This window comes from Anas platyrhynchos, chromosome 1, assembly GCF_047663525.1.
Source record: "Anas platyrhynchos isolate ZD024472 breed Pekin duck chromosome 1, IASCAAS_PekinDuck_T2T, whole genome shotgun sequence".
Lineage (NCBI taxonomy): Eukaryota > Metazoa > Chordata > Aves > Anseriformes > Anatidae > Anas > Anas platyrhynchos.
The window spans coordinates 55,700,099-55,715,931 of NC_092587.1; the positions used below are offsets into that span (position 1 = coordinate 55,700,099).

Here is a 15,833-nt window from a genome sequence, read left to right on the forward strand (position 1 = left end):
CTCTGTCTATAAAATGGGGACAGGGATCCTGAGTGAAATCTGTGAAGAAAGTGAGCTATATAGAAGGCAAGTTTTATTACTTAGTTTTGCAATGCATTATGTTGTCCTTATTTTCTTTCTTTATTTTATATGACATTCAGGTTTTAACAGAAACAGAGCTGTTCAGTGCCTTCATGAGCTGAATGGATGAAAGTCTGCTGATTTACTCAGCTCTTGTCCTGCACATCTACAGGAATCTCCAAGGACTGCTTAGAAAAGAAAGATAAGTGATTTCTATACACATCTTCCATTCTCCAGAAGGCTGGACTGGGCCTCATTCAATAGACAGCGTGAGCTGGGATCTCCAGGACATATAGGTATTTTTTTCCCATTTATTTCAACAGAAGGTGGAGAGATATAACACACCTGCCACTTAGGAAGACCCCTGCATAAATGGTAGAAAATTTTAGCTTGGAAAATACATCTGATTGTGATGAGTTACTTTGGAATGGTATATACCTAGCCTCCTCCAAATTTGTCTTCTTTCCATACCCTTCCTATTTTCTGCTGGTGCATAGTCCTGTCCTGTCTCCTCTCACACCAACACAGAAATGAAGTTTCTGCTCTTCTTTCTCATCTACTCTTCTTTCCCAGGTTCTTGACACAACCAATTTTTACAAATATTTGATTTGTGACATATTTTTTCAGTGTTTTCAAAGCATCCATTTATAAGACTGGAAATCCATTCACTTTTCAATGGCCATATGCCAGAGATTTTCAAGTTTTTAATTTGGTAATTTGCAACCAGAGGAGCAGGATAGATAGGAAATGATCAGCTGAGCAGAGGACCGGTGCTGTAATATACTTGAACATCCACAGAGAAGAAAGTTCAGCTAGGGTTGTCACAGTCCAGACAAGTTGTAATGAGTGGGAACTCTGGCAGGAAAGGAAAAAAATACCTCATATACATTTGATCATTTGCACTCACCCATACATCAGCTTTCAGTCTGCTGAAAATTTCAGTCAATTCCCAAATCAACTATGTCAGCTTTGCCTTTCAATATGCTATTTTTCTTACGTGACCAAGGCTTGATTTAAAAACAAAACGTAACAAAACAAACATCTATCTTCCCTTTACTAAGATGGAGTTTCAAAGATAAAAGGATTTGTGTATGGGTGCAGAGTTCTTGCACTTAAGGGTTAACGGAGGACTTAATGCTGCGACAGCCAGAAATCTGGAGTCAAAGAAACAATAAAATTAGGAAAATCACATGTGTATGGTAACAGAGTATATTAAAGTACATGCCACTTGAACTTAATCAGGAAATCCATTTGATGGGGACATCTCTTGGAGCAAACCTAATTTAAGCCTAATGATATTTAATAGTGATAGCTATGGCTTGGTGCGGATGGTAATTCCATTTAATTGGGATGCCTCCAGGTGATGCACTGGTGCTTGTGTGTGTGTGTGTGTGTGCGTTTCGCTGGTTCTGACTGTTTAGTTATCTGAGTGTTTAGTTATCCAGCAGCAGCTTTCACTCTCTGTCTAACTGTCAAGCATGAAGGCAGCCCAAGAAAAAGAGTATGAAAATCCTTCACTGCAGCTTGAATTTGGCAGAAACCATAACATATTCACTCCACACCAGCAATTCTACTTGGTCTATTAGCTTCTGCCTCCATGTCTGGCCCTTCAGAAGGACTCTTTCTGCCCTCCTTCACAGCATCCTCACCTAACTTTCCAGAACCCATCCCATGAACATACTCTGCAGGAAGCTGTATAGTGAGCTTCAGTATTGCAATGGTATCTGCTGTCAGATGGAAATTCAGGCTCATAGGGATGAAGGCCATCCACAAGGGTGTCCAAAGAAGTGAGGCAGATTGCCAGCAGTCTCCCCTTTAGTAACAGAGACTCTAACATCCATAGCTCTGTTGGAGCTGTTGCTGCTCAATTAAAAGTCTTTGTGTGTGTTTATTCAGACTCTGTAGCACCAGCATCTAGCTTATTACTGAAAAGCTCTTTGAAATACCTTGATTAGGAAAGTGTCCAGGAAAGCCAAATTTCAACATTTTGGAACTCCTTTCTCAGTCTCAGTGAGCTGTGACTGTGAGAAAAAAATAAATAAAAAATTGATCAATTCAGTTCCCTCTGTACGACTCACTACATCCACAAAGCTTAACACTCAGATCTTGTATGCATGCAAAAGTGACATTGATTTAAATAATCAGGTTTAAAATGAATTTAACTGAACTGGTGCAACCTTTTACATGGACTTCAAGTCAATTTAAAAGAGCCTTTTATCCTTATTGCTCAAGGGTAGAGTCAGATAATCATAAGTGATTGAGTTAAAGTGTGCCAAGAAGTTATCGTCTCTTCAGAAGAAGGCTACTGTTCTGTCTGTTGGAAACTAACCGCTTGCCTCAGCTGGAATTTAGCTCCTCACACCATTGCACCCCTCAAGACTTTGCAGGTGTTCTAAGTTCACTATATTGCAATTGAAAAGGAAAAGTGATTGTTCTTCCACCATTGAATCCCTGCCTTCACTTTGAAGCAACATCAAAAAAGAGCAGGAGAAAGGGTTTCAGTCCAGAAAGTCTGGAGGGCAGCAGTAGGAAGAGGAACACTCTCTCTCAAAAAAAAAAAAAAAAAGTATATATACACATGTATGTATCTCAAATTCTCTGTCAGTATAGATTACAATGAACTTCCAACCGTTTGGATTCATAGAGAATTTGATACTGAAGTCTTCAACATGGTAAACATGGTATACATAAAGTACATAGATAGGGTGAAGCAAAGAAAAATGTGCAAAACCCAAAGTGTATGTGCACATTCTGTGGCTCTTTTCTTTCCTGAAAACATTCAGTTCCTTTTCAGGTGGATTATAATGCTTATGTCCTTGAAATACATCTGAAAATATCATTGCATAATTTCTGCAGAGAGGAAGAAACCCAAAAGGTAGAAGAATGCTGTGGTTAGAGAGCCATCATGGTGCCGAGTAAGGGAGGGATTTTAACAACCTGATGAAAACTGTTAAAACTACTTAAGAAGAATCCCATCTCAAGTGAGATAGATGATGTTTGTCACATGTTCAGTTGGAAGGGTGAACTGGTCTCTTCTGAAAATTTCAAAATAATGCATTTTTAAATAGATCTGCTAATTTTTCCTATTTTTAGACTCAAATTTGCTTTCTATTCCAAAAGGAAAGATCATCTTGACCTCGTAAATAAAACATTTTAATTGAAAAGAAGCTGACATAATGCCAAAGAAAAATACCAGAGAAATTAGCCCTGATCTACAAAAAAGTTCATTTTAATGAATCAGCATCTACTGACAACAACTTTTCAGCTCCAGGCCTGGTCCTTTAATGTAGTTTCTTGAAAGTCAATACAGCATGTCATATCCAGCTAGCTGGATGTATTTGGCTGATGGCTAACTGTGCGCTCCTGTGATAAGTCACATAAAAATGATGGCTTGTGCAACCTGTCACACAGCTGGACATGTATCCAAAATATGAGAGGAGATATGAGTTTGGTCACCTAAAGAGTTCAGAAGTGGCTATATGACGGAAAAAAAAATGGAACAAAATAGTTCTACAGACCTCTGTTGCCAGCTGGGGGGCACCTCTGCTTAAAGTTTTCAAACAGCACATTTGCAAATTGAGAAACTGTAACCCTGCAAATATACATATACATATATGCATCCATGTGGATGTATATGAATGGATTGGGCAGTCTCTGGATTTGTCACTGTTAGTACAGTCTCTACAAGAATAATGAAACTACCTCCATTTTTTCTCTAATATACCTGAAGAAAAGAAACAACAGCATTCCCACCCCAGGTTAGGAGACACCAGAACATGTTTCTCCCAGCCTTTAAAGAAGAACCTGCAAACCCTGAGGAATTTCTCAGAGGATGTGATCTCCCCTACACTCAGTGGCTTTGTCAGAGCAATTTTTCATTGCTATATTATTATGCATGGAAGTGCACACTCAAGCCATTTCTGTTGATTCAGAATAGTGTTTACTGAAATATGCTCTGCAGTTTACCGTTCCTTATGGAAGATAATATTGTATATACAAGAGCAAATTGAATATATGCAGTGCAGTAATTGTCATCATGCCCAACAAGTTGATGTGTATGAATATTCAAGATAGATAAGGTTTCTCTAAGGATTACCCCTCAGCATATTCATAAATTTAATTTCTTATTGTTACTTAAAATTTCTTCTAGCATATTACTCATAAAAGAAAAAAAATCTGTGAATACTTTCTTTGAGAAAACTTTGTACGTGTTTCTTACCGTATCCACCCTTGGGACCTTTGGAAAGCAGTTTTATTTTTCCTCCATACAGTAATGGTTCAGCCACTGAAAAGCGATCCAAGGACGAGATTCTAGGAAGGAGTTTGGGAGTGATGCTGACAATGCAAACTCACACCCTTCATGCACTTTTAATAGCTTGATGTAATTATTCAATATTTGATAACACAGTTATATGCTAAAAACCTGAACCAGTTATCAAATACTGTTGGGAAAGAGTTTTAGCCACAATTTAAATGGTGACATGAAGGAATACCTATGAGAAAGAAAAGGTTTAGGAAAATGTGAGAAGGTGACAGGATGTTGCCTTCAGTGATTCATATGGAATACTGATATAGCATGGCAAGAAAGAGAGACTGGAAGAAGACATAATGAAAAAACATATGCAAACTTGTCAAAGCAAGGGTCAAGTTTCAGACCTGGCGTGAGAGCACTTGCTATGCATGCACACATACAGATCCCCCTGACCCAGCATCACTTGCTACCTCACTATACTTCCTCAGTGCTCCTCACACTTCTTTGGCACACCACCTCTGCTGATCTTCAATGGTCTCCTTCATGCAGTTCCTAAGTCTCTGGCTCTTCATCTTGCCAGAACCTCAGCGCTGTTGGGATTAGCCTGCCTGAGCCCCAATTCCACTTGGGTTGTGTGCCAGGGAGTTTGCTCTATGAACAAGTATTTAATACAGACTGACATCTATTAAATAAATTTATTTTATTATATTTTATTTTACATTTTTTATTAAGGGAAAGCCAGCTGATTACAGCACTGTAAAGTCAGTCATTTAGCAACCCAAAACTGCCAAAATTGTCAAAAACAATACAATATGCCATGTTTTCAATGTTTTTTTTTGGAGAGAATGGGAGAAAATCAAACTGCAGATAAAAGACATTAGTCATGTTGTCTGATGGGCCATTTGGAAGCATTTGTAGGAACCTGTATGAACTGGAAAAGCACCAGGGAAGCACCACTTGCTCAATTTTCAGGAGTTCCTTTGTCCCTAGGGTTTTGTCTCCACTGATCCTCACTGTCCTTGCACCACTGCTTTTTTATCAGGAGGTCCAGCTTGAGCCTGTTAAAACAGCAAGCAAGCTTCTCTCTCCAGCCCCCCCTTCCTTTCCTGATTCAAACAAATCTACTTTCATGTTCCCTCTGGTTCTGGCTACTGGCTTTGAAGCCCCCTTCTTCTCTTCCCCCCTCCCTTCTCCCTCCTCCTGAGTATTCCTGACAAGAAAAGCAGAGAAGCAGGATTTTGCAGTAAACAGCAAGAGGATTTTGTGGCACTAATCAGCACTTGCAAATTAAGATTAACAAAAGTGCAAACAAGCCTATGTGATAACTCCACAGCCTGACCTAATCTTAATGAAATCTACAAGATATATTTATATAAATAATAATGCTTTTTTTTGTTGTTGTTGCTTTTTTTGTTTTCAACATGGTATAATTTGCACATGTAGATTACAAGTGACACACACAATTGTTTTGCCTTCATAAGTTCCCCAACTTTAAAGAGCTTACTGACAGCTCCCTGCAAAGTGAAGACATGCAGCTGACAGAGCTGTCTCAACTTTATTCAGCTCCAGCAGGAGGGCTCTCGCTTTTCTTTTAAAAATACATTCCATTTAATTCCTCACTTCCCTGCGGGCATCAGGCAATTCTGAATGCCAAGAGGATGGGATCTCTGAAAGCTGGCCTGGTAGCATGCCTTAGAGTAAGGACATAATTTTGTTTGAAGGGCTTTGGGATTCTGCATTGGCAAGTGTGACTTAGGCTCACCATTTTATGAGTAACACCAACTAAGGCTGACCACTGTGCACATGAAAATGTATATTTAACTTAATAACAATCGGGATTACCACAAAACTGCCATTCTCCATGTTATGGCTTCCAGGACTAGAGAGGTTATGTTGCTTTAGCTGAAAATTAAGATGAAGCCCCGTTCTGGAGAGTTCTCATAATCCCAATACTGGGTAAAACTGGTGCAAAACCATCAGGCACGGGCAGATGTGGGATGGAAAGCATAACCTCTTCCTGTTTAAAACACCTGCATATCAACAATCACTTGAAGTTGTCTATTTGTCTAAAACATGTATTGCCAGCATCCTTTGGGAGATGTTTAAAAATTGTTTCTGTGTAAATCTACATCATTCATATTAATGAAGAAAGCCAGAAAAAGAAGCCACCATCAACTGTGCTCGGAGAGGAACAAGCTAATAAAGATACACCAACCTGATGAGCCACCAATCTGATGTGTATCTGATGTGTTCTGAAGATCTGTACCTCTGAACAGCCTTAGAGGAAATGATGTTGAACTTCTGCAGACAGGACAATCCTTTCTAAAAGTTATTGTGTTCAAGTACTTACAAATATGCTAGGAAGTGGAAGAAACAAACAGGTCTTGTTAAGAGGAAAAGGAAGAAGAAAAAGGAAAAGGAAAAGGAAAAGGAAAAGGAAAAGGAAAAGGAAAAGGAAAAGGAAAAGGAAAAGGAAAAGAAGAAAAGGAAAAAGAGAATGAAAAAGAAAAAGAATGAGAATGAAAAAGAAAAAAAAAAAAAAAAGAAGGCTCTTACTCCTTCCATTCACATATCACAATTGACAGGTACCAGCAAATTAAGTAGGAAAGAGACTGAGAAGTAAATAAGGCCATTATAACCTTCTCCAGCAGTTCCTTTTGGCTGCTGACACCTTAATATCTTATGAACTAGCAAATGGAGGTCAAGGGGAAGGAGAGGGTTGTAAGAATACCATGGAAGACAATAATTTCACTGCAGACATTTCAGTAGCTTGCCTGCTGTTCTGCCTGCTCATACGTGGCAGACTTCTTCTAATTTGGTTTGACAATAAACTTTGAAAACTGTCAAGTGCTGACATATCTCTGCGTATCTGCATTCATGTTTGCTTATTGTAACCCGTCAGACAACTTTCCATCCCACAGGTTAAGAGGAAAAGAAGTAGTACTGGATAGTTTTCCAGCAGGTATTGCCCTTGCATCATTTATGATGGGCCTTCATGGCAAATTAAATTTTGAAGAGTCACAAGACATTTACCACTGCATTTGCCCATCTTTCATGAACAGGTACTGCTTATAGCTGTGGGCTGTCCATCTGTTTCTCTGGAGATCTGCCTGCCATATATTTTTGCCATATCTACATCTGGAATATTCATGCTTGCCAATTTTGTGCATTCATTTATACATTTCTATTCTCTCTGCCTATCCTTGTGTATGTGTGTTTATGTAAGGACAGAGCAGCATGTTGCTATCTGTCTTCATACATAAACAAAAACAACTCAGTTACTGAAGATTAAACATTCCAGCATGCATGAAACCTCAGAAAACTCAGTCACACATTAAGCAGACCAACACATTCAGACACTCATTGCAGAGACCAACTACCGCTCTCAGAAGGAGCTAGGCTTCCAGGTGGGATTGTGTGGGATTTGATTACCACAAGGACCTGCTGCAGAATATCTGGGTCTTGCTCTGGAGACACCAGGAACCTTATAGTCTGTGTCAGTGGAAAGAAATGAGAGCACCTGTCTGTGCTGTTCCACGTGAAGGTGCAAGCAAAAGAAGCAGTTAGATAGGGCTATTCCAGTATGCAGGTTGAGGAGGACACACTTGGGTTCAGATCTTTAGTGAAGGGTACTTCATATAATCTTCCTGTGGGAATGACAAAGCAAGCAAAGTGCTAATTTTTGTACTGACATGAATCCAGGGTCAGTGATAAAACTTTTTGTTAACAGCAGGAACAAAAACAAAATAACTCACTGGCAAGGACTTAACTGGTTACCAGCAGCATGAAGGGGCTCTCTCTTCACCAGCTCTGCTGAGTATTAGTATTTCATGTTTATTTGTAGTGATGGCTTTAGTCATGTGCTGGCTATTTCCAGACATGATAGAGTTCAAGCTTCTGCCTGGAGGCAGACAGTACAAAATATAGGGAAAGGGGAAATCTGAGACCTTTATTTAAATATATCTCTTAGCAGAAGATGACTTTTATGAGGGGCACTAGAAAAGATGATGCCATGGTCCTTTGGAAGAGATAAAAGAAGTTGTTTGGCTGCATCAGCCTCCTTGAAGGATAGTACAGAAAGAAGCAAATCAGATGATAGCTGAAGAAAAAGGAGGAACCATGAGCATCCATCTTGGGTTTTGGTTGCATCCTGAGACAGTTTATCTGAAGCTATTTAGATCTACTGAAGGTATCTTTTACTCGTCTGCTTCCTCAGACAACACAGTTCTCAAACTACATATCTGTGATCCTCTAACTGCATATAGATAAGGCTCCTGTACATGACTTGTTTATTCACCTAAAAATAGGCCAAACATCAGAGACTACAGATTGAGAGTTACCATGCAAATACATAGCATATATAATATTCACCATCACTAGTTTGTAGAAACATATGTTAACACCCCTCCATCCCCCCCAACAACTCTGCGGAGTAAAAAGAAAACATTTAATTCTTGCTTCCAAGAAATGGAAGGTAGATTTAGAAGACATTGTAAGCAGCTATTTCAATGCAAACCCAGAAATCTGTTACAGGAAAATTGCAAGTTACTGCCTAGGGCTCAAGAGTCTGAGATGTCAGTCTCCAGAAATAAAAACTCACTCTTGAAAATTCAGGCTTCTCTGTGTAACATACACAGTGAGATTTTAGCTAAGATTACCAACATATTTTTAAACTTATTGTATAACAGAAATTATCACTTGCCTTGTAAAAGGAATTTGCACTATTTTACTACCAGGTCAGTTCTCACTGGTTTACTTCTATGGATGCCGTTTTGTATCATTTGACACTAAATGGAATAAAAATATGTAATGACAATGTAAAATTAGTGACTAACTGTTCCAAGTAGCACTTACTGCCAATTTCTTCACACAGGGTTGGCTGGCTTTTTATTTAACAATTGGTGTGTAATTTGAGGCTTTGAAAACAAGCTTGCACACCAGCACCTTCACAGAAACACTAAGTGGGACAGAAAAGAACGATAATCTACCCTTCTTTCACTGAACAGAAAAAATAAATAAATAAATAAATAAATCACCAAACAAACAAACAAATAAAAAACTCCAGTTTCCCAATTCGGTTCATTTACTATTTACTGGTAGGTTTTTCAACATCTCCAAATTTCTGGATAGAAGCTTAAAAATTAGTAAGAGATGTTTGATAGTGTTTTGTTTTAGGCTCATAACTCTAGCAAAATGAAAGGCTTTGGAAAACTTCTTTGTGTCTTCTGTCTCTTCTTCATTTAGCTCAAGTTGAAGAGACTTGTTTGCATTCTACACAAGGATTTCTTGTAAAAGTGCAAAGGGGTAAAAATCCTCATGTTTTTCTTTAGGGAAAAAATGGCAAAGGATGAAGTAGTTTGACACAAAACCAAACAATATGATTACTAATACTATTTTTGCCAAGTCTCCTCAGAGATTTTTGGGGTCCCTGATGTTTTGTTTCTGTACAGCAAGTTGTATGACATCTCTTAGAATGTCTTCATCTCTTACCTAGTGTCTCTAGCTGTGGAAGTGTGGGAACTCTACTTCTACAGACCTCTTTTATGAATAAAATGATGACATAAGAAAACTATTACAGCATGAAATATCATAGCAGACTTCCCAAACAAAATACAAGAGAAGCCAGGTTTAAAGGTACTTCATAGACACACCCAGAAGCAAAAGCAGGCAGTCTTATTGGAGCTCCCCTTTTTCTGTTGGAAATACTTTTTGAGAAACAATTTCTGACCATCAGTTTCAGCCATTAAAATAAGTCATCCCCCTCATACACAGAGATCTATTCGTATTTATATTGAAGAAAGAACAATTTGAAATGTTAATGAGCTGGGATACATGCAACAAGCTTGCATTTACTTTTGTAGGAGGTTATAAAGGATAGAACTAAGGAGACAAAAGCATTATTCTCTAGGGAACCCTAGGTTTATGTTTCCATATTATTCCTCTTTGATTGACTGTTTTATTTTTTTAGTGAGTAGGGAGTTAGTAAATTTTGCTTTAACACTCTCCTCAGCCCCAGATATATTTAACATGCTTGTTATTATAACATTCACTGTTCAAACTTTCAACATGCATTTACAAAATTAAGCAAATATTATTTCCTGTTAGAATGTACTTATTTTTAATAAACATTGTACAGAATTCACATGTACAGTCTGCAGCATAAATCTCTGTCATTATCTGACATCTAGTTTTCAGATTTTATTGTGTTCTCTTTCTTGCTAAAGCTGCAATCACTTGTTATCACAGCTATGCTGTTTGCTTTGTGCAGTGAGTTCTTTAACCCTGGATGGCATCCAGAGCAATGTGGTGATGGTAGAATTAACATCACAGGGAAAAACTCCTTTCTTTCCCTCCTAAATATTTCTCGAGTACTCCCACAATATTACGAAACTAGAAAATCAAGAAGAATAAATGATAAAATGACTTTTTGGCTCAGGGCACTGTGGTTTATGGACCTAAGAGCGGGGTCACAGAGAGAAACTCCAAGCACCCTCTTTATACATGGATGAATGTGTGTTGTTTGTGTGGGGTGTTGATAGCAGTAAGAATAGTGCCAATGTAGTAAGATTTGATGACAGTCATCTTTTACTAAAAGAACAGCTGGCTTCAAGGAGACTAGGGCTCCCTCTCCAACCGTAATATAGATTGCTGCTGTCCATTCTTTTATGTCAAGACTTCAGAAGTCTATAATATCAGTGACAATAAGCTATTTCAGATCCCATCAGGCTGCTCTGCTGTTTCCACTTTTCCAGGAGATAGTTTCCAAGTTCACCAACTCTCTCCTTTTATGCAGAGTGGGAAGGATGCGGACCTCTTGAATAAATCATATTTGAAGTTTCTAGGCCAAACCATTCATGAGTTATTGCATGACAGAAGATCAAGAATCATTTCAAATTGTCCCAAATATGATTTACACAAGATTTTTCAAATCTTGTATTTTATTATCTGCTACTCTGCTTTTCTTATAGTGTACCCACAAATAAATTATCCCTCTTCTGCAGACTGCATAAGTGACAAAATTTTTAGAACATGAAATGAGTGAGACAAAGTCAGATATTTCTCAGATATTCTGCCAGTGAGTGCTATGGAGCTGTCTTCATCTTTTATCTAATTAACTGACTTTTACTTTTAAATCAAACCAGCTGAGAATAAATAAGGTTTGGACACAATCTTAATTATGCAGAGGCTACTTCTTTCCACTAATCAAAACCTTGACTGAAGCCGAAGTATTTGGAATAGATCATCGTAATCTGAAGCAGTGAGTTGTCACAGGTGGGATGTTAAATTGTCCTTCCTTCATTACATTTAATGAAAATGTGTATACCAAGGAAATTGCTTTGAACAGCAATGAACAATTAAGAGAACCAAAAGTATGCAGGGAAGTGGGGTAGAGGGGTGGAATAGTGCTCCTACTGAATGCATTGGATATGTTTAGGCAGGCTTCCCATTTTAAAGAAAAAATCCTCTGATGCCTCACTTTCTAGACTGTAACCCCAGAGCAAAAGCAACTCTACTGAGCTATGAACCCCTAGGGAGATAAGGATAAGAAAGACATTCCCAAGAGAAAAATAGGAGGAACTTGGGAGAGAGATGCATGCAGCATTCTGCAGGAATAAGAATCAGAGGAGAAGGGCTATCAAAATGTGATGAGGAAGATGGAGGGGAAACAATGACAGAGAGTCATAGAATGACTGCAATTTCAGCTGCTTGGATTGGGAAATTCTTTCTTTATTCTTTTTCTCATGAAAATGTGATGATTATAGTCAGCCTGACTATGTGACTTTGAATCCCTTCCCCCAATGACTGTTGAACCTACTGCCTGATTTCAATCCAACTTAACAGAAAGGAAAAACATATAGAAAGTAATTAAGCTAGTTTTTAACGCAAATAGCTGATTAGAGAGAAGAGACTTTGAGAGCCATAGTTGTGAGAAGAACCGCAATAGGAGCCAACGTTTCATTAGAGACTAGAGAATCCACATAGAATACATCCTGGATCAATTTCCCAAACACAAGGATGGCTTCAGTCAGAAGTTACTTTTCCTAAGACTTTGCAGTTGAGCACAATACACAAATCCATGGATATCTGGGCTTAACTGGTTCTGGAGTTCATTTGTTCTTTGTAATCATCGATGAAAGCTCATGTAGCCTCACTGTTGTTTTGAAAATTATATTGACAGAAGGGTTATATTTTTCATTGTTGCAGGCTCAGCAATTAGTTTGTAGCCCAGGAATTCCTTGTCAGACACAGAAATTACTTCCTTATTTTTCGAATGTGATGACTACTTCTGGCAACACACAAAGTTCAACATATTTGAATTTAGGACAGCCGAAGCAAATGTCTACTGAGAAGTATAAAGACTTTGGATATTAAAATAACCCTTGAAGTAACGTACTCATAGATGGCTTGATATAAATAACATGTAGCTTTACACAACTTTATACAGCTTTACAAATTCAGCTCTATTTATTCTTATATACATACACTCCCTGTTAATTCCAACTAAGATGCATTACACATATTTACAATTAAGTTTCTGAATTCTAGTAAACAGGTACCTGATGATAATATGACACAGACCTTGCACTAGTTTGCTGTATGTTGTTAGAAGAGATTTGAGGACTCTGGGTGAGCTTCTCAGGTAGTGAAAACCACTGATTCTCTGTTGATTTTCACTAATGATGCCAATCAACATTAGCTGAAAAACTACCTCTTTTTGATATTTCTCCTTGTGCAGATCAGGGATTTCATTATCCCTCATTGTAGCTCCCTAGTATGGAAACATCCTTTTAAATAATATTCCCTTCATACAAAACAAGAAGAAACCCACACACCCACGAGCTGCATTTCTTTTCCTCTGCCTTCTGTTCCATTTTACTTTTCCAAAAGCAAATAAACTATCAAACCCCATACAGAGTTAGAGCATTCTGCAAAGAAAACACTGCTACAAGCATACTGTACAATTGCTAGATAATTCATATAAACTTTCAAGGCCACAAAAGTATATTGGTCCTTTAGCTACAAAAAAACATAGTTCATCATCCTCTCTTTCCTCAATTTACAATGCCCTTAATCCATTTTTCTACCCTCTATAGGTTTCAAAATATGCTTGTAATTACTATTCAAGTCCTTTTCCTATTTCTGGTATACTGTGTCTACACAAAGACATAAGGGAGTTAGATGCATGACTCTATTGGGCTGCTTCAAAACATCAACTAGTAGCAATAACAGATTATTTATTATGCTGTATGTACATTCATCCCATACAAGTTCATAAACCACATTGTTAAACACAAACTTCCACACACAAACTCTCTCTAGATTATATAATCTACACATTTCATGTCTTCAAATGGATTGATCACTCCAGTGCTAATAGCTAAATTGTTCTTCTGCTCCAACACACAGTTTTAGTACAAGATTTTACTGACCTCTGGCATAATCAAGAGAAGCCTGGGATTACAAACTTTTCAAAGACCTTTACAGCATATTTGAGAAGACTGTATTTACATCTGCAATGTAAGTTCAATGGTGTATTTCTCTCAGAGCCAAACAAAGAGAAAGAAGCTTATAAAGGACACATAAATTAAGAAAATCTAGTGGTGAATAATGGAGGATTAAGTAATGATGGTGAATATGCTGGCACACTAATTATTCATCTTCAGCCTTTCCAACTTTTTTGAGCTATAGAACTTTTGTAAGCTAGGTAGAATAATGGTTTTCTGATCATTAGCTGGACTGTAGCAAATAGCATTTCAGCCATAACTCTCTTCTAACAAAGCTTTTTGTTTGGGAATAATGCAAATTATCCTCATTACAATCAGATGGGATGGTTGTTAATACCTATGCATAATTACAAGCTATTTTCCTTAAATATAGTTTATGCATGAACTTCCCAAGGAGATCTATCTATTGGAGTAAGACTGAGTCATTTTAATCTGGAGGGACACACTGAAGGTTACACAAGTCACCGTTTAAAATGAGGGTAGTTTTAAAGATGAAACAACTCAAACCTTACATCTAGTAAGAATTATGGTTCCAATCCAGGTATGTGCTAAGAGTGCTTTGCTAAATTCAAGTGCATGAATGGTTCCAAGGACAAACAAGCCTAAATGAATTTCAAGACCATGAATGCTCAGCACCTAGCAGGAATTATGTCCCTTCACTGCAGTATCAAAGGGCTTCCTATGCAAATGAGTTTGCATCAAGAAGTGTCTGATGGAGGCATTTTCTTCTTACTTTGCAGATAAGCCCCTTTTGCCTTAGAATAAATCACTTTTAGGACTAACATTGAAGAATAAGATATTATTGTTGAGAGATTAAACATAAGCACTTTGATCTGACCTTGGTTAAAATATTCCTGTGCCGTGTTTCATATCCTCTCTCATTCCAGAAAAGCCAGTGACACTAAGGTATTTTCAAGTAGCTGTCAATAACTTGCTACCCCTGTTCTGTATTCAGGTAAGGACTAGGACAAGAATTTGTACATTTTGATTCTCCCTTTTGGCTATGACCTGTTACTATGATTTCTGAGCAGTAAGGAACAGTAGAGTCTTACCTGGAGCCCAAGAAATGCCAAGGTCCAAGGAGAAGATCTATACCTAAACAGATATATCAACTTCAGTGATGTTTTGAGACTCAAGACAGCAGGGAAGAAAGCTTTTGGAGTGAAATTGGACATACAATTGTAATACAAAACAACAAATCCCTTAGCACAGTAATATGGAGAGAGAAACTTTTAACGAGAATGCATGTACTGGCCAGAAAGTAAGCAGTGATAACAGACAAGGCTAGAGAGATTACAGTTGCCCCTACAACCAGTCTTAAATACTGCAATCAACATTTCTCAACCATACTACCGAGTCCTTTCACAATCTAGACTAAAAAGATGAGTGCATTTTCCATTGTTTTTGCATTTGTTTTGTTATGGCTGTTTTTTTTTTCTTTTTTTTTTTTCTTTTTTTTTTTTTTCCTCTTTCTCATACAAATAGCCTTATCTTTCCATCAGACTGTGATTATTGTTATTTTGTAGATGTGCTCACAGCTTGTACCTAAGTACTGTTAAGGACAAAAGACTGTCTACCATAAGGCAGGAAGATAAAATAAAATGGTGTTCACTGCTCTATAAAATAACAGAATAATCTTGAAATAGGGCTTGAGATTCTCCTTTGAAAGAAGTGGCCTAAACTGTGAGCCCTAGAAAGAAATGTGTTCTTGGTAAGGGTGAAGAATGCAATGTATACTTGTAAAGGAGGGCCAGTCTGTTTTCCACAGAATGCCTAGGATGGCTGGACAGGCTGCTAGAGACAGGTACCAGATGTTATTTGAAAAGTGACAATTGACCATTTCTGTGAAATTAAGTGTCCTAACTTGAGCCCCACATAAAAAACTTTTCCTTTGTTGTGGACCAAGAACAGTCAGAGAAGCTTAGCTGAGGCACAGTAACTATTGCAGTCTACAATCAGACCTGTCAAGAGAACAATGTTGCTTTTCCTTTTCTATTTTGTGTACTATTTTTGCT

The 15,833-nt window shown here is 37.8% G+C and overlaps 1 long non-coding RNA gene across 1 annotated transcript; it reads right to left on the bottom strand.

The window, feature by feature from the left end:
• Nucleotides 1-724: 724 nt before the first annotated feature.
• On the bottom strand, nt 725-14,996 carry LOC140001431 (uncharacterized). The gene is made up of 3 exons (XR_011806649.1): nt 14,871-14,996; nt 2,007-2,081; nt 725-915 (listed from the first exon to the last, which is right to left on the bottom strand). It is a non-coding gene; the product is annotated as an uncharacterized lncRNA (long non-coding RNA).
• Between the last annotated feature and the right edge of the window lie 837 nt (nt 14,997-15,833).